The sequence below is a fragment of the Podarcis muralis genome, chromosome 6 (assembly GCF_964188315.1).
Source record: "Podarcis muralis chromosome 6, rPodMur119.hap1.1, whole genome shotgun sequence".
NCBI classification, from domain to species: Eukaryota; Metazoa; Chordata; class Lepidosauria; order Squamata; family Lacertidae; genus Podarcis; species Podarcis muralis.
The window spans coordinates 72,107,292-72,133,458 of NC_135660.1; the positions used below are offsets into that span (position 1 = coordinate 72,107,292).

The 26,167-nt window shown below is 41.1% G+C and overlaps 1 long non-coding RNA gene across 5 annotated transcripts in view; it reads right to left on the bottom strand.

Annotated features, from left to right (window-relative positions):
- LOC114597177 (uncharacterized) overlaps positions 1 to 26,167 on the bottom strand; it is a 229,035-nt gene that overhangs the window by 150,720 nt on the left and 52,148 nt on the right. For 3 of the 5 annotated variants that reach the window (XR_013393279.1, XR_013393277.1, XR_013393274.1), the window contains exons 1-2: positions 16,691 to 16,844; positions 2,117 to 4,233 (exon numbers count right to left, since the gene is read on the bottom strand). This is a non-coding gene — a long non-coding RNA (uncharacterized LOC114597177). Of the gene's footprint in view, positions 1 to 2,116; positions 4,234 to 16,690; positions 16,845 to 26,167 lie in introns of those variants that run through there. The other 2 variants (XR_013393275.1, XR_013393276.1) reach the window with 1 other exon arrangement.

Below are 26,167 nucleotides of genomic sequence, written 5' to 3' on the forward strand. Positions count from 1 at the left end.
CAGCCTGGACAGGCAGCACAAAAATGAAAGTGGGTTCGGAAGAGAGAAGCTGCCTGACCCTTTTCCCTCTAGTTATTTTTCAGCTCAACCCCACTCTACTCCACTTTTTCTTTTCCACTCAGGGCAACAGTGGAAGGGGATATGGAGAAGATAAGAACCAGAAGGAAAAGGGGTTAAGCAATTTCTCTCTGCCTACAATTCTTCAGCTTCTATTCATAGTCTGTCTAGGCTAATTTGAAAGAATCAGAAAGGGAGAAAAAAGTTTAATGTGCAGTTTCAGCCTTCAAAGTAGATGCTTGTCTATGCCTTTCCTTATATACATTAATCATGAGAGTGACTTTCAGAAGATTTCCTAATTCCCCAAAAGCAGCATGGCAAAAACTGCCTAAAGTTGTCTCTTGTAAGCAGTTTCTGGATCCAATATTGCGGCTGTTCTATCAGAGCAATCCTCCTGTGGAAGTCGGGGCTATTATTTATTATTTATTATTACTTGTTGCAGAAGGGCACCTGCATTCATAAAATGTTAATCATCGCTGTTACACAAATGCCTTTGCTGAGCCCCGAAGATAAGAGATTATTAGTCAAAGCCATGTGCCTTACCAAAGGCACAAATGAGCTGATAACACTAAAATGCAAAGAAACCTAAGACGGCAAAAAGGAAACAAAACCCTACCACATTTCCATAGATAACACACATATCTGCCCCTTACAGCATTTTGAACCAAGAAATAAAGAAATCACAAGTGGAATGTAAAAGAATATATCACCATTAATTGTTCTTCATTCATTTCTCACTAGTAATTGCACTTGTTATCATTAGATAAGATATTGACAAGTTCACATTCCCTGTTTCCTTAGTTAATCTCAAATACAAAAAGAAACTTTCAAAAAATAAATCACTAGATCCTGGGAATCTATATAACTGTTGTATATAATATTGCAATGTACAGGCTTCTCACAACCTCAATACATCATCAACAATAGCACATTTTGGCAGACGTTTGGAGCAATGGAAAAGATTCCCATATTGTGAGCATCTGTTCTGCAAAGCCATTAGCATTGCTTCTGCTTCCTAAAAGAAGCTCTGCAGTCCAATCCTATGCATATTTAGTTAAAAGTGAGCCCAGTTAAAGAAATCTTTCTGCAATGATTTCTTTAAAAGTTAAATAACCTCGCCTAAAAAATAGAAAAAGACAAACAGCTGTCAGATTCACTGGAGGCAGCCTCCCCAGCTTCCTACTCACAGGAAAGCCCATCTGAGAATGCCATGGGGATTTCAGGAAATGGGAGCACCCAAGAAGGATGCAGAATACAACCCAGTGAATATATCTACAGCATGAAAGGACACTCACAAACTCTTCAGCTCCCTTGAAAGTACATTAAGTGCAACAAAAACTCCAAACCCCATCCATGAGATTTTCATTCAATTATTTCCTCCCCTTTGATTTTTTTTTTTAATGTAGCTTCTTATGTCACTAACTGAAGAAGTGGGGTGGAGTAGGTAAAGCATGGGAGATGCTTTCAGTGCAGTATTACTCCTGATAGTTGTGTCCAGCAGTGTTTGGAGGGCCCAGGGCAAGTGGGCCAAAACAGCCAACCAAAGTAGGTAGGCAGTTTTGTCTCATTTTCTAGTTTGCAACCACAGAGAAAGGACACCTCTTATGCTTCCCATCTCCATAAGTTTCAGTATGATGCTGGTGTCATACAATAAACCGTATCAAGAGGAAAAAATATAAAAGAATAAAATAGAATTAAAAATTCACATAAATGGTACCTGATGTCAATTGTTGTTTAGTCGTGTCCGACTCTTCGTGACCCCATGGACCAGAGCACGCCAGGCACCTCTGTCCTCCACTACTTCCCGCAGTTTGGTCAGACTCATGCTGGTAACCTCGAAAACACTATCCAACCATCTCATCCTCTGTCGCCCCCTTCTCCTTGTGCCCTCCATCTTTCCCAGCATCAGTGTCTTCTCCAGGGAGTCTTCTCTTCTCGTGAGGTGGCCAAAGTACTGGAGCCTCAGCTTCACAATCTGTCCTTCCAGTGAGCACTCAGGGCTGATTTCCTTAAGAATGGATACATTTGATCTTCTTGCATACGTTTGATCTTCTTGCACCTGATGTCAATAGGATGGATGAATCGAATAGATCCAACCAGGAACTCTTCACGCAGGTTTTCTTCACAAAGTGCAGTCAAACTATGGAGCTCGCTCCCACAGGAGGCAGTGATGGCCACCAATTTGGATGGCTTTAAAAGAGGACTGGACAAATTCGTGGATGAGAGGGCTACTGATGGCTACTAGCCATGATAGCCATGCTCTGCCACCGCAGCTGGAGGCAGCAAATGCTTCTGAATAACAGTCTCTGGAATCCACAGGAGAGGGGAGTGCTCTTGTGCTCGAATCCAGCTTGCACAGACATCTGGCAGGCCTCTGAAAACAGGATGCTGGACTAGATGGGCCATTGGCCTGATCCAACAGGCTCTTTTTATGTTCTTATCTCTATCATGCTGAACTGTTTGCGCTGACTGTATCTAGCTGATCCCTCAGCAACAAAGAATCATTAATATTAAGAACTATGCAAGTAATGATGGCAAATGGGAACCACGCCAGGAGAGTCGCTACCTGTTTAATTCTTCAGCACTCCTACAATTTTGAGAATTAGTTCAGAAATGTGTTTAGCTAATGTCCCCATGATTGCATTAAGAGAAATATATACTACCAATTTCGTTTAATGAAACGCTGGGAATGTTACAATTCCCTGACTTAGTTTAATGCTCTTAAAGACATGTGCACATTATCCACAGTAAAGCTAACGACAAATTCTGTATCTCTCTAGATGGTAGTTAATTGTTAGTGATGGAATAAATTCATGGCTGATTATCCTGTATCTAGGCAACTTAAAAATAAATGCACAAGCTTATTTCATCTCTTATTCACCAGTGCAGGAAATACAGTGCAGGTTCCACAGTATGTCAGCTCTCAGAGGTATGGCACATTAGCTTGATAGACTATATTAAGACTAATATGCATTGGAAGTGAGATCGCAACAAGACCATTTTGCTGAAATGCGATGAACCCCAGGATACCTGGCTGCTACTTTAAGCCCAATAAGCTTACTTCTGATGATTGCTTTAATTTCCAGTGTGTCTGGAACGGTCCAATGTCATATTTAAAAAAAGGAAATGTTACAAAATCACTATGGATCCAGACAGAGTTTCCATGAGTGGAACTTCACTTATGGAACACATTTTTTAAAAAAAAGATTAGCTGAAAATGGGGCTGAACCAACTTCTGATTGAACATGTGTGCAAATGACATCAAATGGAAACAGAAGGGTCCATAACTACTCTAGACAGTGTGGAAGGTGGCACGGGAGGCTGTAGGAAGAATAGGCAAAAACAGCTCCCCTTTTCCCTTTCCTTTGGAGAAGGAGCCTTTTTAGGGCAACTCTGGATACAACCCAATGCAAGTTAATAGGTGCTGCAGTCCAAATTTCTGTAAAACAAAGTACTGGTGATTTTGCTGTTTTTTTAGATTTGTGGGACTCCAGAAATGAAAAAAACTTGAAAGAAGACAACTATTTTATATGCAGTTTCTCGACGGTTGTCAAGGGCAGAAAGTAAAATAATCCAACATCTTTGTCTCCCACATCTTCACACAGATTCCAAGCCTCCATTTCTGGCAATATGAGAAAGTCCCGGTTACTTCATAATCCAAGGATGTTGTTGATTTAGATGAAAAACAAATGTTCAAGGCAATGAGGCTCCACAGATCATAACAGGTTCTGTCTTATTTCCTCAGGTGGGCATCAACAGCATTAGGTCACATTGGCTGGTCCCTCCCCTTAGGGTAGGAAGCATCAGCACAGGATTGCAATGGTTGGTCCCTCCCATTCAAACAGACAGCATTAGTACAATGTCACAATGGATGACTGCTCCCCTTGAGGCAAGAAACATCAGCACTAGGTCACAATGGCCAGCCTGCCTTCTTGAGGCAGGGAGCAAGCATGAAGGCACGCTGGTCAGGGCTGTATCTCATGAAAGCAGGCTTCATCAGACCGTGGGCACAAGGCAAGCAGAATCAGGAGCACACTCATTCTCGGTGAGAAAAGCTATGCAAGAGCACATGAGCAAAGTCTCTCTCTTCCAGAGGTGGGTGGCAGATGATAAGACAACATAATGGACACCAGCATCTCTCTCACTCAAATCAGCAGCAATATTTGGTTGGAAAAGCTGTAAACAAAAAGAAGAGAAGTTAGCAGGTAGACACCCCCACTATTCTGCAAAAGAATGCTTAAAAAACAAACCGTCTGGCAAGCCCCCCTCCATGTATTTATTTTGTCTCTATGAATCTCAGCGGACAGATTTAATCATGCTGCATGCCCAAAAAGAGCTGATGTGGTGTCAGGTAAGCAACCTGCCCCTGCTCTTGTCCCAAGGGTCTATAGAGGTGTGTCACTCCCACACAGCCCTACTGAGGGATGCAAAAGGTTTAAAACTGACTGTGAAAATTAACAAGGGAGAAGTCACACTGTCAACACCTATTCCTCGTCCTTGTCTCTCCCCCATCCATCCATCATTTTGTTTCCCCCATTTTCATTTGTCATCATTTTGTGTCTTTTTAAAAATAAAATGGTTCTATACTTTATTATATTACATAATACTTCAAATAGATAATTAATTATACACACATATTCTATTACTTAGAAAAACAAAATCCTGCCAAGACTTAAATTTTCAATAATGAACAAAAACATGTCCATCTCTCAGCAAACAAAATCTGAATACTCGTATTTCTCATATGAATCAAGCTGGTTAATTTGTCCGTTTCTGCAAGCTCTAAACATTTCAATAATCATTCTTAGATAGATGTGATGTGTGGCTTTTTCCTCTTGTGAACCCACACAATTTTTGTTGTTATTAATAAATGCAAGTCTTTAATAATGAATTTATTTTGGAATATCCTCTGCAATCCAAAATCGACATTGGGCTAAGTCCCTCTGTTAGATCCATCATTTCTGATATAATGCATGTTATTTGCCTCCAAAAAGCATAAGCCAGCTTGGCTGCCCCACCAAATATGAAGCAGATATGCATTTGTGACTGAGCACTTCCAACATTTGAACTGTGTGCCTGAATAAACATTGTCAAGCCTAGCTGGTGTCATATCCCACCGTAATAGCTTGTTACATTGATAGTCTCAGGATGGCATTCAACCTCACACTCTTCCAATCATTCCATCTGTGCAAGCATTTCAGCTTGCCAGATAGAACCCCCCTCTCCTCCTCCACGTTCTGGGGCTTCTCCTGACCCCCTTCCTAAATGCAAATAAACCTTCAGGCAGATGGAAGAAAAGGCAGAAGCAGCAGTGACCTGTGTTCCCAGCCTTCCTAATGAGGACTAGAACTACAATGTGCATTCCGAGGGGGTAAGTAACCATGCAGAACGTAGATATGATAGAATTTTGCCTCCCTCATAACAGAACTGGGGTCATCTAAGAAAGTTTAAAGGTCAGAGATCCAAGATAGACAAGAGAATATATATGCACACAGCACATTGTCCGACTACAGAATTTGTTCTCACAAGATGCAGTGATGGCTGCCAACATGGATGGCTTTAAATGGGATTTGACAAATTTCAGGGAAGATAAGGCTATCAGTGACCACTAGTAATGATGACTATATACTCCAGTAAAAAGGTAAAGGTACCCCTGCCCGTACGGGCCAGTCTTGCCAGACTCTAGGGTTGTGCGCTCATCTCACTCTATAGGCCGGGAGCCAGCGCTGTCCGCAGACACTTCCGGGTCACGTGGCCAGCGTGACAAGCTGCATCTGGCGAGCCAGCGCAGCACACGGAACGCCGTTTACCTTCCCGCTGGTAAGCGGTCCCTATTTATCTACTTGCACCCGAAGGTGCTTTCGAACTGCTAGGTTGGCAGGTGCTGGGACCGAACGACGGGAGCACACCCCGCCGCGGGGATTCGAACCACCGACCTTTCGATCGGCAAGTCCTAGACGCTGAGGCTTTAACCCACAGCGCCACCCGCGTCCCTATATACTCCAGTACTAGCTACTAAAGAAATGTCAGTGGGAGAGTCCTGCTACTTTTTGCTCTGCTTGTGGGCTTCCCATTGGCCACTGTGAGAATAGAATGCTAGACTAGATGGGCCACCAGCACCCCTTGTGCTGTTCCTGTCAAGATTTCTCTTGCATAAAGGCAATTCATCTAAACAACCTGGCATTGTTCTGTAAATTACATGTCAATTTCAAACAGTTCGTGAGCTTTAGTCCAATGAATGAAAATTGAATTGAGTCACAGGGTTAACAAGAAATTCTATACATCTATCTAGAAAGCAGCTGGCTCATTTACCTTTTCTGAGCTAGATAAAAATTCATTTTGCATGTGTGTGTGTACAGATGTGTCTGCTTGATTCAGGTATCATCAGCCAAGCGGTACAAGCAGGCCAAATTCATAATTACAAACTTCAGTGCCATAACTACTAAGGATCATTAGTCTGATTTTTATTCATTTTCCCCATATATCTAAGTGCTATTATCTTAGAAATCATTACATCTTTTGGGCTCTCTCAGTGTCTGCCTCCTGGCATTTATATGGATTATGGTGATCTATGGGTGCTCAAAAAAATTAAAGACTTAGGGATGGGTGAACTCCAAAGGGTGATTTTATATATATGGCCCTCTTCTCAAAGCCTGCTTTATTCCAAAGAGAAATCTCATACATTTGATCTTCCCTAAATAACATGCTACAGAATAGCTTCAAAAGCAAGAAATGAACATGGAAAAAAGTCTGTTAGTTAAATGATGTATGAAGATACTCATTTATTACAGATGAAGATGCAGTCCAGACTGAGATGGCAATTATAAGCAGGGGCTGTTGATCTCTGAAAGAAAAAATGAAGACACATCCTTATTTGGGGGGGGGGGGGAGCTTAACTTTACAGAATTTTTCCTTAGGAAGAATATTGGGGAAATGAGTTCTGAACTGATGTTGCAGGAAGAGGAGGAGCTTATAGGAACAAGTAGTACGGCATGCAGCAGTGGTATGTAGTCAGTAGGAGGCCAGTGAGCGTGACTGTGGTGCTGGGAGCCATGCTCTTTTTGCTACAGTCACAAGAGCACACACGACGAGAGATGGGTTAACCCTCCCCTTTCTGCACACCATTCAATTGTTTTGATTACAGGGGGAAAGGGGGAAAGAAAATACAATAATTGCATTTTTGTCATGGAACAATTATAATGCAACATGACAAACAACATTTGTCTATAACTGGGAAGACCTTATCCATTAAGTTGAGGCAATTATGCCTTCAAATGTCATCCAATTCTGACAACTGGGAGGGAGGGGTGTGAATAGACTATATCTATCTATCTATCTATCTATCTATCTATCTATACACGCACGCACACACACACACAAATCATTTGTGGGGAGGGTGGACTACGATTTTTTTCAGGCTTGCTCATCTCTTCACACTAACAAACCAAGATGTTGGCTTGCTTGACTCATAAGACCTGCAAAATGTGTGCTACTAATGTAATTATTCTCCTTGCTAGCACTTTTTTTCCTGAAGCCTAAATAACTGCAGAAACCCTATCGTCCAGAATTTAGTTTATACCAAATTACTCCTGTCTAATAATATTTCTCTTTTTATGTAACATAGTAGAGCAATTTAAAAGATTATAGTCTTGAACCAGAATGATTACATATTGGGAACATTTTGTTTGGTTTTGTTCTTGCAGCATTTCTGTGGCAAGGGAGGGAGGGAAGATAGAAAAAGCTGAGGGTGCTGAGAAATAGGCAACAGCAAACAATACTTCAAACTGCAAGGTAAACAGTATTTTTTATTACTTATTCAAACAAACAAATGTATTTTAAAATTCAGTGATGTTAGAACATACACTAGGTGAAATTTATGCTGTAATTAAAAACTAATTGCCACTGTTATTTTTAAGTTGCTAATTCTATTTCTTGCTTATTTGTGCATGCGTGGCATTGGATTGATCAGATAAGCAGTCAAGCTTCTTTTTAAAGAAACCACTTTTATTAATATTACGATATATGGAAAGTGATGATGCCTTGAAGATTTCATATCTGCTACATTTTATCCCCCAAAGGAGCAAGAATGGGTAACTTAGCTAAGATTTTCTTCTTAGTGTCTTGCTAATCTATCTGTAAAATGGAGGAGGTCAAGTGGTAAATAGGGGTTTATGAATCTGTCAGTTTTCTGATTTCTCTCAGATGCTTATTTTTCCAATATGAAATTCAGTGCTTCATGTTTCTGCATCCCCATTTCTATGATTTTTTAAAAGTCCTCCCAAATGATTTATCAGCTTTTTACTAAGTTTAAAAAGGTAAAGGTAAAGGACCCCTGACAGTTAAGTCCAGTCACGGACAACTCTAGGGTTGCGGCGCTCATCTCGCTTTACAGGTCAAGGGAGCCGACATTTGTCTGCAGACAGTTTTTCCAGGTCATGTGGCCAGCATGACTAAGCATCTTCTGATAAAACCAGAGCAGTGCACAGAAACACCGTTTACCTTGCCACCGGAGCGGCACCTATTTATCTACTTGCACTTTGATGTGCTTTCAAACTGCTAGGTTGGCAGGAGCTGGGACCAAACAACAGGAGCTCACCCCCGTTGCAGGGATTCGAACTGCCGACCTTCCGATCGGCAAGCCCTAGGCTCAGTGGTTTAGACCACAGCGCCACCCACATTTACTTTCTCCCAATATTTTTATTAACCACAACTTATAGACAAACCTACACCCTGATGTTTTCCTACATTTTAAGTTTCAGCACAGAAATATGATGACTACCCTATGGTAATATCATGTTTTTACTGTTTACAATTATACTAAAATGAAATAATTAAAAGTTGTAAAAACAATCTAAGGATAACCAAGATTGTTTCTTTGCGCACAGAGACCCACACACCTCAGAGGATGTTGGTTCAAGAATAAATCCTATGTCTTCACAGATTAAGGACTGCAGTGTCAAGACTTCTATCTTGTTACAAAGGTGGTGTGTCCGTTTGCAATATATGATACTTTTCCTGCATCTTCATCCCAAGGACCTTCAGACATGTTCAAATCAATGGATTAGAAGTGGGAAACTACTGCATCCACCTGGTAGGCTGAACCACAACACCCTCTATTGCCTGCAGGTCAATTATATGCTATGTGAGCACTGATGTCAGGTATGACATCAAAGGTCCTTGCTCTCAACTCCAATCAGCTGTTGGGTGCAAAGTGGAAGCCCTTGTAAGTTTTAGGCATCATATGGATTCAAACTGTGTCTCCAAATGGTAATTTTCTCTCTGTCAGTCTGCAGAAGGAAAAAAATGTGATTTGCAGACACATGGTTTGCATTCAAACTGCACCTGGAAGCAGACATTTTCCAGACTTCAAAGGGGCTCCCTCCCAATCCCCATCAGCCGATCAGCACTGAAAGCAACCCCATCAGCTGCATTAGGGAGTGGGTGTATAGCATTTAAATTACAAAACAGGCAGTGAAGTGGGAAAAAATAAGCAAGCCAAATGCCAAGCCACTGACTATTTCGAATCACTCCCACTGTAGCTTTGTTCATTTTTGCTACAATGAGTGCTGTCTAAGGGATGATGAGAGATTTAGGCAGAAAATGGGTAGTCTGATGGATCCAAGGTTAGACAGAGGGAAGTTTCAAGAAATTTGGCTCCTTTCTTCTTGTGGTATGGCAAAGTAAGTTGGGGTTAAAGGGGATGCAGTAGTAGTAATGTCAGTTTCCAAAGAGTGCTTCAGTAATGGCAATTCAAAGGTTGTGCATCCACTTTTGCTAAAAAGAGTAAGCACATGCCTATTGCAATATATATCATGCACTATTGTAGGAGTTGAACTTAAGAAGAGCCCTGCTGGATCTGGTCTAGTATCTTTTCTGTATCTAGTATCTAGTATCTTTTCTGTTTCCCACCGTGGCCAGCCTGCTACATACAGGACATTCTCCCACTGTTGTTCTTCACCAACTAGTTTCAAAAACATTGATCCCTCTCATCCCGGAGGTAGAATATAGCCAAATCATAACTAGTAGCACAGTTGTAATTGCACATGCTCCTAAGAAGAATATATCCTGTGATGCTGGAGGGCAATAGCTGCATTGCATCTTTATAGGAATATTCAAACTTCCTGTTGCTCACACTGCACAAATCAATCCACCCTCTTGCTGCCCCTGATATCTGCCAAGGCAGGTCCAATGCACACCAAGATGGAGACTGCAACTGGCAGGCTACTCTATGTACGAGTATTTGAGAAAGCATTTGCTCTAAACCAGTGTTTCCCAACCTTGGGCCTCCAGCTGTTTTTGAACTACAATTCCCATCATCCCTGACCACTGGTCTTGCTAGCTAGGGATGATGGGAGTTGTAGTCCAAAAACAGCTGGAGGTCCAAGGTTGGGAAACACTGCTCTAAACAGACTCCTGCAATCTTATTTTGCTGTGAGTAAATAAAACAATCCGACACTTTCCAGTGATTAACCAAGACTCAGCATTCTTAGTTTCAAAAATTATTTGAAAGGAGTCAAGATGATACCTTCTATTACAGTGGTACCTCTGGTTACGAACTTAATTCGTTCCAGAGGTCCGTTCTTAACCTGAAACACTACTTTAGCTAATGGGGCCTCCTGTTGCCTCATGATTTCTGTTCTCATCCTGAGGTAAAGTTCTTAACCCGAGGTACTACTTCCGGGTTAGCGGAGTCTGTAACCTGAAGTGTTTGTAACCTGAGGTACCACTGTAGTGCGATCCAACAATCAGCAAGCTCTGGCTGGATACAACTTTGCCTAACTTAAGGCTTATCCACACTAGGGCTGGGCGATATCAGCTTTTCAACATCACAGTCTATCACCAGCTAAACATCGCAGTCTGGTGATATGCTGCAAAGCTGAAAAAACAAGCTGCATTGGCCTCAGGCTGAGAGGCGCTGGGTGAAACTGCCACAGCTCTCAACGTGGGAGCTGAGGCACTTTCACCCCAGCTCCTAGCGGGCTGGAACAACGTGGCTTGTTTGAACGGCTAGCAGAATCATCCCCAGTGCTCCCCCCACTTTCGAGGGAGCCAGAGCCGGGTTGGGGGATCCTTTAATTGCTCGGCTGAGGCAAGCGGCAACCGCACACTCAGCTGAGCAGTTTGAAGATGCAGAGGGAGCAACAAGCTGTATTGGTGCCTCACCAATGCAGCTTTTTTCTCCCTCTGTGCAATATGAGAGCAGAATGGGGTGGTGGCTTCACTCAGCTATATATCGCTGGTGAAACCACCACTGCTCCTGAGTCCCTCTGCTAGCAATGCTCACTGGAGGAAGTTGCTGGCAAAGGGACTCAGGAGCAGTGGCAGTTTCACCAACGATATACCATTGAATAAAGCAGACATTGTGGTCTGCTCCCCATACTGGTCCTGGGTAATACTTTGATTTATCACCCAGGCCTAATCCACGCCTCTGTTTGCTCCACTGCTTTCCCCTGGGGAAACCCAATCTTTAGCACTGAATCTGAACAAGCAGCAATCAGGTTTTCCACAGATTTCCATTTGTTCCTATTTACTTTAGTGCAGGTTTTCCAAGGGCAAGTGGCAAGGCAAAGGCAAAACCACCTAGAAAGCACGGGACAAGTGGAAAACTACTTGGACTCGTTCTTTCTTTGTACAGGGCAAGCGGAAGTCCTGGTGACTTTATTATTGCTTCATAAAGCTCTATCTCCATCATGTCCAAAGCCCAAACAGACACAGAACAAACAGGACACCTTGTAGGCTAGAGCAGAAGTTACTCGTGCCAAGATCTACCAAAGACCCTAGTCCTTTTCTTTTTTCTGAATAATAAAAGCATTATTCACTTGCATGGACCTATAATATAATTACTTATATGAGCAAGAATTATTTTAATAAAGAATAGTTGGAAGGTAGGGTGGTAACTAAAGTCTTTTACAATTTATGCCGCATTAAATTATATTATTGGAGATACAGGTCATAGTCACATAATTATAGAGACTCCATTATTATGAGCAACAAAGCAAACCTGGATTATGCTCTCCTCCTTTTTCATATTTGTTGACTTTTGCATAATTAACAGTGCAAATATAAATGGTTTCTGTCCCCACCTCAATTTAAGTGCATTTTTGCAAGTTCAAAGTAGTGCAAGGCCACATAAAAAGTTTCAGCTGGATGGAGGGAGGAACTACACTTTAGTTAAGCCACAAAAATGAGTTCAGCAGGAGTGCAGGTAGAGGTGGAATTCTATGGTATCAGAACATATTCATCTAGTTCCAGTAATTAACAGCTAAAGTTAGGCCTTTTAAAATATACTTCATCTAAATTCCTCCCGTCTTTCATTGCCTGGCTATTAAAGCCCCTGAAACAGAAGCAGCAGTTATTTAACCAGTTGTATTATCATTTCAGTTTAAGGAGTTAGTATATAAAGCCCTTGGTACCAATTTAGTTGCAGGATCACTTTACACCAAGGGTAGTCAACATTTTTATACCTACCGCCCACAAATGCATCCTTCATGATGGTAAAATTTCCTTACCGCCCACCAGTGCTTGATGGAAGGAGGATTCAGCTTATGCCGTAGAACACCCTACTGCCCACCTAGAATCCTGAAACGACCACTAGTGGGTGGTAGGGACCAGGCTGACAACCCCTGCTTTACACAATATATGCCCACTCAACCAGTATGATCTGAGTTTGTGGCACTGTTACAGGTGCAATATAATATTTGTTCTACACTTCTAAGAAAAGGATCTAAGGAACTAAATATAAATTTAGGGGATCACATTTTGAAAGTGTCCATCCCCAAAGCCCCGTGACCTATTTGCCTGTAATTTGGCAGGCATTATCCATTCTGGAGGGGCTCTCCCAGCCCTGTTTCTCAAGACCTTTTAACTGGAATTGCTGCATATTGACAGCACAATTATGTAGGTAAGTGTGTGGCCAGGCAGCATGTGAACTATTCTGTGGAATACGCTAAGGTCACAGTCTTCCAGTGCTTCCATGTGCACCTTCCATTCCAGAATCTCTTACATGAAAACTAGACATTTCCTAGGCTAAATGTTTACTTATTAATACACTCAGGACACATGGAAATATGTGGACCAGCATCTCAATGGAGATAATTTTGTCTTCTTTTTTAAAATACTCCTGTCTCTTTGCTTATCAAAAAACTGATGGCCTATTTTGAGCTTCTGGACAGCTGCTTTTGTTCCATGGTTTGTCAGTTTACATTTTTATCACAATAATTTGTGGGCAAACGCTTTGCATAACTGAAGTGCACAACTTCAAGTTGGTCTTTAAATTAAAAGGAGAATGGGCAATTGGGTCTTCTTTTCATGCAGTAAGGTTTGTTTTTAAAACATTAAATAAATAAGATTAACAGCAGTTGATGCAAATTGTGGGCGGATCTGATGAAGGCTCATGGAAAAACACAGTGATTGATAGAGCAATTTATTTTTATTGAAGCACCTCTTTTTAAAAATATGACTAACTTTGGGGGGGGGGGGAATGGTTCCATCTGCTAACCAGCTGACAACCACAAGAAAAAGGCCTTAATTCATTTGGACTGTGCATTCTCTCCTCCCTTAGTGCATATCATTCCTGCCAAAATTTCTACAATTGGACTCCATGCTGAGTTCTCTTTTCAGAGATCCTGTCCCTGAGACGATTGCATTCAGTAATTATCAAAAATTATTTTCCCAGGAACCTGATTGTCCCATGAAATAATGCCTGACTTGAAAAATGTTATTACTATTCCAGCACTTCCTGCAAGAACTAGGAAATTTCAAAAGATAGCTTTTATAGGGTCAGTTATCTTTTAAGGAAAGTGTACTAGAGTACTGAATATTGAGGGACGCAGGTGGCGCTGTGGTCTAAACCACTGAGCCTCTTGTGCTTGCCAATTGAAAAGTCAGCGGTTCAAATCCACACGACAGTGGTGAGCTCCCGTTGCTCTGTCCCAGCTTCTGCCAACCTAGCAGTTCAAAAAACACCAGTGCGAGTAGATAAATAGGTACCACTGCAGTGGGAAGGTAAATTGCATTTTCATGCGCTGTGGCTTCTGTCACAGTGTTCCTTTGTGACAGAAGCAGTTTAATCATGCTGGCCACATGACCCAGAAAGCTATCTGTGGACAAAAGTTGGTTCCCTTGGCCTGAAAAGCAAGATGAGTGTCATATCCCATAGTCACCTTTGACTGGACTTAACCATCCAGGGGTCCTTTTACTAGAATATTATAATGTTATTTTTTTAAAAAATATACAAGTTGAGCAGAAGGAAGCAGGCAAGCATTTTGACAAGACAGCACTAGTTCTCCCAAAACCAAGAGCAGCCAATACACACACCTACAAAGGCTGCTTCTTGCCAACCATATGCAAAACTAAGACTTCTGCCTTAAATTGGCTTCATTCAAATTTCCGAAACCATTTCTCTCCACCATCTTCCAACGGAGCATACAGGATGTGACTAGTACCTAATAGTCATCATACAAACATCTGCTAGATACTTGCTTATACAAAAACCTAGATATGGTATTCCTTCCACTTGACCCAACATAACAGCATTCAAGTTACATTGAACATTTCCATAGATCAGGGGTAGGCAACATTTTTATACCTGCCGCCCACTAATGCATCTTTCTTGATGGTAAAATTTCCTTACCGCCCACCAGTGCTCGATGGAAGGAAGAAGAAGAGTTTGGATTTGATATCCCGCCTTTCACTCCCTTTAAGGAGTCTCAAAGCGGCTAACATTCTCCTTTCCCTTCCTCCCCCACCACAAACACTCTGTGAGGTGAGTGAGGCTGAGAGACTTCAAGGAAGTGTGACTGGCCCAAGGTCACCCAGCAGCTGCAAGTGGAGGAGTGGAGACGCGAACCCGGTTCCCCAGATTAGCAGACTACCGCTCTTAACCACTACACCACACTGGCTCTCAGTGGATTCAGCTTCTGCCACAGAACCCCCTACAGCCCACCTAGAATCCTGAAACACCCAATAGTGGGTGGGAGGAACCAGGTTGACAACCCCTGCTATAAATAAAAAGTGTTAAGGAGCTTGTCTAACAAGGGGAACAGCAAGTTGCTTCTAAGGAGGTATAGATGAATCAATCAACTTTGTATTTTCAGAGTTTGTCATTTTTCCATTTTAAAATCAGTTATTCCAATTTCCACGTTTGTGATTTTTTTAAAAATATAAAAGTCTTCATGAACTTTTATCAGCATTTTAGTGTGAAGTTCTCCTAACATACACTTTTCTATGCAATTTTCCCTAATATACACTTTTTGCAATCTGATTTTCCCTAATATACATTTTGTATGTTATTTTCACTTATATATGCATTTTATGCAAACCATGCCCTAGTTTTGCATTTCTGTACACATTACTTGGCTAGAGAACAGCACTGCAAATTTCAGAGAAGTGCTTGCTTTTAAATGTGAACTGACTCAGATTTGCCCCCTATCCCTTCTTGCAAGTAGGGCAGATTTAGCAATTGTCCAACAATGACTCCTGAGCTAACAGAGTGCAGTTACCAGAAGCTATTTCAAATTTAAGTCTCTTGCATAAGCCATCTTTAAATGATTTACATTATAACAGAAGAATTCTGTTTACCAGTCAGAGGGGAAACACTTTCGCATTCAAAAAGCCTCCACAATGCCCATCATCATTTTCCCATTCCCATTAGAAAAGAACATCCGCCACGCTTACATAATTGAGATATTGTCCCTACCCATGACCAAGCATATGTCATTATTATATTTGCTACTATCCACAATCCCTTAGGAGGTCTTCTCCTACAGCCTGCTTTGAAGGAGTACATAGATCTTCGTTTTAATGCCTCGGGCTTTTGTTGCTCCCATGGTTTGGTAATCCCAGGCACCAATTAACCTGGAACCTAACACTACATTTCTTGCCAGTAATATGTACAACCACTGTTATCACAAGAGGATAGAGTGCCTCACCATAACCCGAGCCAAAAAGCTAATGAGGAAAATGAGATAACAGGCTAGAAAAGGCATGCCAGAAGCAGGAAGAGGTGAAGGGATGGCTAACTTAAAAGGGTGGGTAGAAGGACCTAGAGACACAGGCTGGATTTCAAGCACACTTCATTTTGGATGAACATCTTCCAGCAATTTTAATAAGGCTGGAAACAAAATGTTCATCTTCTTTCCTATAAGCCATTTCCCAGCTACTTATGGGTCGTTTAGGCACTAACCTCCCTTTCAAAATTGCTGGCTGAACAGACCTTTTCTGAATCCCCCCCAAAATGGATCCTTCCAAACTAAGAATCTGTTTTTCTCCCTGATGCATGAACTTAGATGTATGAACTTTCTCAGCTTGTATCTAGCGAATAATAGAATAATTGGAAAGGGGGAGCTGAATTGGCTAGTTCAGTTTTAAAACATTTGGGGGGATCCTCAGTATGGCTGGATTTGAAATACTGTATCCTTTGAGCTTCGTCCCCCTCCCCCACATTTCTATATGTTCTTAGTCAGGTGAAGGCAGGGGAAAGCGAGTAATCAAGTGTACCAGAGGTGTGTCTATTGAACAGACTGGCAGAGCCCCGAGGAACTTGTAAAGGAGAAAACGTTTTTTTTAAAAAAACTCCTAAATCCCAAAGCCAAACACACTCAGGCCCAACCATATATCCTTCATGATCACTTACAGAGACTTCTGCAACTCACTGCTACTCTCCTGTTCTGTAGGTAGTGAGAAAACACTGCAACGGACAGGAGCAGTTCTTCAGTTCTGACCGTTTAAGTTCAAAATAAGGCAGCATTCCTGAGAACACTGTGAGCAGACAAAATGGCGTCTTTTTCTTCTTGCTTAGCCGCCTAGCCAATCAAGTGACAGGAATACCATACAGCACAAAGGGGACTAGGATGGGTCACGTGGCAACCTTGTTAGCCAATCAGAACCTTTCAGTGGGCTGTTTCTGCCCGGACACTGCGCAATTCATTCCCTCGGCTGCAAGCACGTTCTGAGAGACAGACATTCCCCCAGGGAGGAGCCTTTGCTTGAGGCTCAGGTGGGTGGCCGTAGCTGGTAGTGGAGAGAAGGCTTCTGCATTTACACCGAGATGTATTGGGTTGTCTGTCGCGCGGGAGATTGACTGACTTCTTCGAGAACGTGCCACCCTTGCCTGAATTGTGATTGCGGGGTCTGGACATCAGAAATTTTAAATGGCAATTTTCAGAGGAAGAAGCCACTCATCAGCATTATCTACTTTTTTAAAGTTTTAATTTGTATAGTGAGTCGTGAAGGGTGGGTGGAAATTGGGGTTTTGGAAATGGTGGGAGGGAAGGAGAATTTGTTTCTTCATAAAAAGGGTGCGCGAGAATGGGAGGCTTGTGGGGCTTCCTTAAATATGCCTCTGTTTTTCTTAGCATCATAGACTCATAGAATTGTAAGGTACCCCGAGGGTCATCTATTCCAGCCCCCTGCAATACAGGACTCTCAAATCATCCATGACAGGTGGCCATCCAACTTCTGCTGAAAAACCTCCAGTCAACAGCCACCTCCTCTTTCCTCATGTTAAGAGAGGGTACTGTAGGTGGTGGTTCTGCTGTTTCTCTCCCGCCCGCCCCCCGCCCCCCAAATCCTATATAGGTAATGAGTGAAGGGGAAGCCTGAGGGTATGATGCATTCATGTATTATTAATAATAATTAAATTTCTACACTACTATTCAACACAGGGCAGTTCACTATTTAAAAAACCACAAAAATATACAACAAAGCAATAACCCCTCCCCCAGTTTAAAAAGGCTAGAGATTGCTTAGTCTTTTAGCCAAGGTCAGTGCAACACAGCCTCAACCAGCAAGTTGTTGAGTGGGTAGCACACCAAATATGAAAAAAGCACATACATTTATACATTTACAAGCAAAGGAGCAGTTGTGTCTGTGTATGGCAACACTTCCTTGTACTAGTTTCTACTGGTTTAATCACAAGGCATAGCAACTTTCTCATCTTTCACTCCTTTCTTTGTCATCAACGGTATAGCAATAGCTTCTGTGTACACATTGTTCCGTTCTTCTCTCATGGTTCTCTTGCAAACAAACCTTCACCTGCTCACACATTTCAGCGTTTAATTTTATTGTTTATATAATTTCTAACCTCAGATATTCACATGTCCCTACCCATCTGTGTATATCCTTTCATACTGCAGGCACCGGCAAGTGCAGGAAGTAATTCAATCCACAGATTCTAAGAGAGCGACCAGATAAAGTCAAGTTTTATCCCTGTACTTAAGAGTATTTTTAACTTGAAGTTGCTGAAATTCTTCAAAAGCCTCCCTCAAACAAAACCATCAAAGACCTTTGTTTCACATTTGGTTTACATTTATGCACACATTTATGAAGGATGCTGTATGGTTTTCAATCAGGGCTATTCCATGCAGCAGTTTATTGGTGACTGTGTGTTGCTTGTACATGCAGATTTTGTGAAATACCCACACAGCATCCTCACCAAAATGCCCTCTCTTATTATTTTCCCATGTAAACTGAATCTTACCCATTGGAAAATGCAATAATTAAACAAGCCCTACAAAAATGGTAAATCCAGATTAAATGGGAGCAGGAAGAAGGGACAGCACTTACTAGTGCTGTCGAGTCCACAGCCAACTGCTGTGTGGAAGTACTCCCACATACCTCATTGATCATTCTCATATGATCAGATATGAACAAATCACCACTAGACATTTTCACCATAGCAGCTTCAGCAGTGGTGAATCTTTTGCTTGATTACACCAGGCATCCCCAAACTTGGCCCTCCAGCTGTTTTGGGACTACAACGCCCATCATCCCTAGCTAACAGGACCAGTTGTCAAGGATGATGGGGGTTGTAGTGCCAAAACAGCTGGAGGGCCAAGTTTGGGGATGCCTGGACTACACCTTTGCATGTTTAGAGCTGGCAATTAACATGCTGTAGTTGTTGGGACCCTCCTTCCTCCATTTAAAATTTCAGCTCTTACTATGCCATGAATGATTTAAAACATTTTTATCTCAACTTTGCAATCATTTTATGAGACTTCTGTTGTTTGCTTTTAATGGTGTAGATTTGTCATTTGTTACATTTTCCCCTGTTAAAAAATACTGACTGGTGCTTTACAATAAGGAATGGCATTTTATTAATGTTAAGGTAAAATTAAATGAATACATACAGTGCAGTGTATTTCTCAGTTCTGCCTACTTGGAATGATTAAGCCAATGTACAGAGGTCTGCTCGTTCTAATCAGCCGTGCAACACAGAATACAACGCTTCCCCAAATCAACTGGAAATCAGACATGAGCAGGTGCAGTTTTGTTTTGTTTTTGAGTTAATTTGAGAAGAAACCCATGAGGGATTTGAGTATGAGAAGCTGGATTGTTTTATGGAGGTTTTGTTCACACATACATGTGTAAATCACTCGGTGAAACACAGCTGAAAATTACATCTGTGCTCATTTAGAAGAGATGTATTTGCACGTACAAAATAATACCTTGATATTGAGGTAGACTGTTGGTATATCTAGCCCCAATAATATTTATTGTACTTATTAGTGGATCTCCAGATCTCGGTTTCAGATCTTTCCCAACTGTATTGCCTGTGATTTTAAAATAATAATTATTGGAGACATCAGAGATTGAACCTTGGGTCTGATACAAGAAAATAGAATGATCTATCTCTGAGCTACACTCCTCCCTGCCCCCTAGTGATTGCATGTAGGCAATACTTAAAGCACCATCTATGCTCTTTAATCTGCAGTGGCCTTTTCACACAAGTAAGTCATCAAGATTTAACCAATGAATGATAGCCACACAACCAGCAAGATATGCAATAATACCTTTTCCTTCTTCAGACCACATGTGATTCCTCAAGCAGTGAACTTTTGTCACCTTTGCAGCTCTTATCTTCTCTGGCATGACATGTCCCTGATAATGGGTTTGTATCACTTCCCTTGGGAAAAGTTCTTTGGAGCAATATACATCACTGTCAAGAAGATTTTCTTAAAGTTCAGCCAAACATTTATCTTTCCATATTGTTCCCATTAATCTTTGTTATACATTGAACTTACCTCACTAAATGATTTCTCACATTCTCTGCACATTTTAATTAACGATATTTCATGAACTTTTAATTGACTAAACTGCATGTTTGCTGAAAGCCGACTTCAAACTTTGCTGATGCAGTTATTCTGTGCCCCTTTCATGGACAAATGGAGGGACTGATACTGGAGCCTACGCAGCAGCATGGAGGGATACCCAATCCATCTGTTCCATTTTTCATTTGTTTGAAATCTAGATTCCCCATTCTGTTTCTATTCTGGAAGGTTACAATTTTTACTTAGAATAATTATTTATAATTACCAATATTGTCTGGGCCTCCTTGGCATGTCATTCATTAGGGTCAAATGAACAATGCCTGATGCAAGGTGACAGAAGGGTGAAGTCTACTACTATTCCCATCAAAGATCCTGTCCAGGGAATCCTTATAGCAAGCAGAAAAAAGGGAAAGGTGAGGCTTGAAAGAAGGAGGAGCCTGTCAACACATCGTCCCTTTGAGTTCTTTCTATAGCCTTCTCCAAACTAGCACAGAGAAAGAACGGCATTTTTAGACACATGGGATGGAAAACAAAGTCCTTTCCCACAGGATCCAGAATACCATAAAGTTGCAAAGCAGTGCCAAAATCCATGTTCTAGGTCCAAAAAATATCTCTGTTATTATCCTCTTCATATGCATGGGAACATCCACTATATAGGCCCACAATCTCTCCAAGTAGCAAATTGCTTTGCATCCCAATTCCAGCTTGATCTTCACACCTCATATCCACAGCCCCCAACTACTTCTTTGCTCTCAGCCTTTGGAAGGGAAAAAAATATCCACATACACACAAATGTATTCTTGCTGCTATGTGGTCGCTAAGCAGTTGCTAAGGACATTCTGGCCTGATATCAAGGTTACTGATAGAACAACTGCAAAACTTCATTGGTTATGCTAAGTTTTCAGTCTGTTTGGGTTACAGACACTTAACTTTAAAATGAAAGGATAGGACTGAAACAAGAAGTTTGGTTCATTTTAAAAGAATGAATATAATCATAAGCATAAATGTCTCAAGCATTAGCTTACTGGGTTGCCAAATACACAAGTTGGTTGTTGTGCTTCTGCTTTATTAGACTTGCCAACTGTCTAGAGCCATATTTAAATAGTACAAGATGCATTTTAATCTTGACACAGCATCAAGCCTGTACATGCTGATTGCTACGCTCAACAATTGCTGGGTTTTGGAGTAATGTGCTGCTGTCACAACGGCAGCAATGCCTCCTTCAGGCAGAATGAAGTGCTATCCACCTTTGCAGTTCTTAAACAATAGTGGGTCACTTTCTCCTCCCTCTTGGCCTTTGGGAAGTAAATCTCCCAATGGCATTGGCAAAGCACTGGAGTAAGAGGAGGAGGACAAACAGACTAAAGAAGTGTGGGACATTAATTCAGTACTATTTCTTCTGTAGAACAGTAAGTTATTGACAAAAACAAATTGCAGCTAAAAATTACTTAACAACCTGAACACAGTAGTCATTTTGACAAAACAAGCAGCTCCTTCTCAGTTTGGATTTGAGAAGTACTTCAAGTTAGCGGCTCAAGGTGAGCTGTTGGTAATTTCTGCTCCAAACCTATTTCCGTCAGGTCATGCCGTTATTCTTTTCAGGAACATATATTTTTGATTGCAAACATGGCAACAGCAGACAAGTCAGTTTTAGGCAAACAGAACCATGTAATCTATAGGAAAAAAAGTCAAAGCAGTTGGTCTTTAATCACTTCAGGATTGTTGGGTGCTTTCCATCCTCAATCCAATAATGAATGTAGGAAATGTTTGGCTATATGTTAATTGGGGTTTATAAAAATATAGGAGGAAATTATGGGAAAGGGAGTGAAACCTTATACAAAACAATCTGAACCCCAGTTCCTTGATCTGCCTCCATTTTCTTGCAGGCTTCTGTTTGTTCACCTGCATCCAGTCCATGATCATCATCAGACATAGATTCAACTTCCTTTGATTGTGATGGAAATGAGTCTGTGTGTGTTCGGTGTCATCTACATACTGATGACACCAAACTCCAATCTACCAGTGGCTTCACGTAGATGTTAAGTGGCATGGGAGGGGGGCAGAATGGGGGGGCATTGTTTTGTTTGTTAGTAAGTTATATATTTTTGTGTTTTTTAATTGTAAACCACCCTGTGATCCTCAGATGATGTGTAGTATAGAAATTTAATGAATAATTAATAATAATATTAACCCTATGAGACGCAATAAGCAAGTGGGCCAAGGAGTTTTCCAGCACCACCTTCTGAAACCACCCCTCTAGCAAGGAACTGGCATCTCAGAATGGTGCCACTCAGGTGATCCATGATACGATGGTGGATGGTATCGAAAGCTGCTGAGCATGCTAACAGAACCAACAGGGGCAGGCTACCATTGTCTCAACTGTATAAACTATGAAGGCAACTAAACCAGTCTTCAGCCTCTATCTAGGCCTGCAACCAAATGGAAATGGCTCTAGAGGATTCAAAACCATCCAAGAAAACATGGCATTAAGATACTTCCACATGCTTAAGCACCTTGTCCAAGAACAGAGTAATGGAGACCAGTCAGAAATTATCCCAAATATATTGGGGTTCGGTAATAAAAAAAAAAAAAGACCTTACCACTACCTCTAATGCTTTCTGAAGCAACTTCCTCATGCAGGAAGGTATCAAGGAGCCTCCCTACATCACCCAGTCACCCCGTGTCCTTCTGGCAGCTTTTATGAGCCAGATACACGTGGTAAATCTCACTTCACGAATCCTGTCCATATCCTCACTCTTTACAAGCTAAAGAGTATCCCTAACAACTGGACAAGCAAGTTCCAAAGCTACAAAAAGTGGATCTGATCAACCATGGCATCAAAGTTAGAAGGGGTGTGAATGGTTTTATCTGAAAAGTGTCTTTGGCTCTAAAGGGATATGGAGGCCTGATTCTCCTCTCAAATGGAATTCTGCAACTGATTTGAGGAAGAATATGATTGGGTGCTATTTAAGATAATACTGTGCCTTGCCAGAGCATGATGGTTTCCTCTCTTTTCAATGTAAATGTGATTTGGACAATCAGAATGCAGTCAGTCAAATTCCAAATTTTCAATCCCATGCAAGTTATCCCCTTTAAAATATTCATAATAGGTCAGTCACAGGCTCCTAGGCATTCAAAAACCAATCTACATCCATCTGAACTATCTATAGCATTTGGCCATTTCCTCCAAAACTTCTATGTAGGTAGGCAATCTGATTTGACATGAGTTTCTGCATCTTTGGGAACACTTGATGTGCTATATTAATTGATGAAATGGATAGTGACTATTCTAGCATGGAGAATAGTCAGGGGAAGCATTCTGGTCAATCAGAAAGGAAATGATTTATAAGTCAGCAGCCCAGTCCCATTTTTAGTTATTTTTTCCACTGATAGTTCCATGTTTGAATGGTCTAATTCATCCCAACCAAAAAAGAAATAAAGAGAAAACAACAAAAGGGGGGACTTTTATTTGATTTTTTAAAATTAATTAGCAAAACAGCCCTGTTACCCTTGATCCCCAGAGATTCCATATGGTTTAATCTCAAATCAAGAAAGTAATGCTGGCATGAAGTCCATATCCATGACTCAAACCAAATAAATTAACATGGAAAAAAATGCATGCACTTTGAATTGTATGTAGAAAAGATGTTCTGAAATCTTCATGCATACATATTTTGCTAATTCTAAGACAATCTGATACACACAAGGTGCTCACACATCTCTACTCATCAATCCAATTTTGCTGTTTCTGTGACAAATCTGCCAACAGCGCTGCATGTAGACCCACACCAGCATATTATGCCTTAATCCTCTATGTCAATATTGTTACTCATCAAGACATTACACAACTGCAACAGCCTATGTATCTGTTTCTCATTTTGCTAGAGGCTTCAGATCGTTTCAGGCCAATATAAAAACTTTCCCCACTTTTGCAGCTCATGGACTTATCTCTCAACTCACAGTCTCCTGCTCACTCCCATTTTCAGCCTTATTTCCTAGGTTCACCTGCCTTTATCCGATAAACAGGCAACCGAGCCTGTTACTTTTTGAGTACTCACTGGCTAGCTCCCCCTGGAGAGACCGGTGAAGGCCTTAAGAGACTGGCCATTATTTGCATTTACTCTTGACTGAGGTCTGTATGAACCAAAATATTTATAAAAGGGCAGGGTGGATGAGGTGAAGCCCAGTGACTTACAGTTTTAAAAGGCATCTCTGATTGGCTGGTGGCAGACCCAGACTAGTTTATCTGAACCAGTATAAAGTTGGCAAAACTTGGAGGGAATTGCCAAAAAGTGTGCTGCATTGGAGAGTTCAGCAGTGTTAAGTTATATAAGAATTATTTCCATTTCATTTCTGTCCCATCTTCCATTACAGAACCCAGACGGAATACATTAGTTTACCACCCATGCAGTGGCCAGATCCAGACCTGCTTAGCTAAAACTGGTGGACTCATTTGTCCTTCAGACCATCCTAGTTCTTGTTCTATTATATAGAAAGGTTTCTGCTTTTAACAAAGATGCTTCCCAAGGCATTTATGCATTTTGCTTCCAAGGGCATTTATTATAAATCTCACGTATTGCAAGTATACTACGTATCTCACAGATCACATATAGTCATTAATCATTACTGGTAAGGGGAGATTGGCAACATCTTGAGCAAAGGAGATAAAAAGGTGATGAAGAACAAAGTGGGTTGGGCAAGAACAGTAGTGTCGGTAAAGAGGTGATGCTAAGGCAGGAGTAGACAGCATGGTGCCCCCCAGATTGGACCACAGTTCTCATTATCCATGATCAGTGGCCATACTAGCAGGAACTAATGTGAGTTGGGAGTCCAATATATGGAAGGTGCCATGTTGACTACCCTAGGGTTGACCAAATCCATCAATTTCAGTTTCTCTTATTTTCTCCTTTGTCCAAGCAGAAGTTCAGTTCTCCACATTTCTACACAAGTGTGTGGGTTTTTTTTTAAGTCCTCTGTGCACATTTTCCCAACATACACAATTTTTAATAAGAAATTTCCTCTAATACAATGCATATTTATATTTTCAATAACAAAGTCATTTCTGTGCACGCATCCTAATATACACACTTTTGTGCACATTAAATAGTTGGAGAATTGATAACAAAATTCAGAGAAATGAGAATCTGGAAGAATGTCTGTTTTGGTTCAAGCATTGTTTTGGAAAGTGAATTAGGCAGCTTTATATTAAAATGAAAAGTGAACTGAATTTATCCCCCATCCCTAGCTACCCCCTTATCCAAGGCACTCAGATGAGACAGTTCCAGGAAAGTTTGCCTCTTCTATCTAAAAACCATGGCCATGGAATGGCTGAAAAAAGCCTAGCTCTTGCTTCTATCTGAGGAAAAAGAGACCATGTGTTGCAAATATTATTAATCTACTCATAACTAAAAATAGATCTGTAATTTAATCCTGGGTAGGATGCTTTAAGTGTAGGGGGGTTGCCTTGGGCAAGATAAAGCAACTAGCACATTTAATGACTAATAATCCTCATTTCCTGAAGATGGCAAATAGCCATCAGTGTTCGGCAATTATCCTCTGTTGTGATTGATTTACTGTTTAATAAAACTGAAATTGTGTATTTCTCCCTTTTTGTTGTTTGGATTTCTGTTTGAGATCACACAGTGGGTTAAACACTCAAGATTTGTCAGTGCTTACACATGCAGCTGAGCTGATCACTGATAGTAGCATCATCCAATCCATCATTAAATTCCTTAGCACATTACAATACTATAGATTTGCTGTGCTTCCTGTATTGGGCCATAAACATGTCACTGTTTTGAGATGCTAAAGTCTATCACAAATAAACATTACAGCATGGAAAAAGGAGGGGAGAGAGGCTGCATAATTTCCTCACCTCAGAATATTGCATTGAGGAATTCCTGAGGCCTACAGTCCTTTATATTATCAGATGATTAAAGCTGTGCTTACAATACATCCTATAGGATTTGCTAATGTTCATTACAGAGGCACACATCTTTTAATTCTTAGAATAACCATGTTATTTCCAGATGCATGGTGCATAGGAAACATTAAAGGTTTGG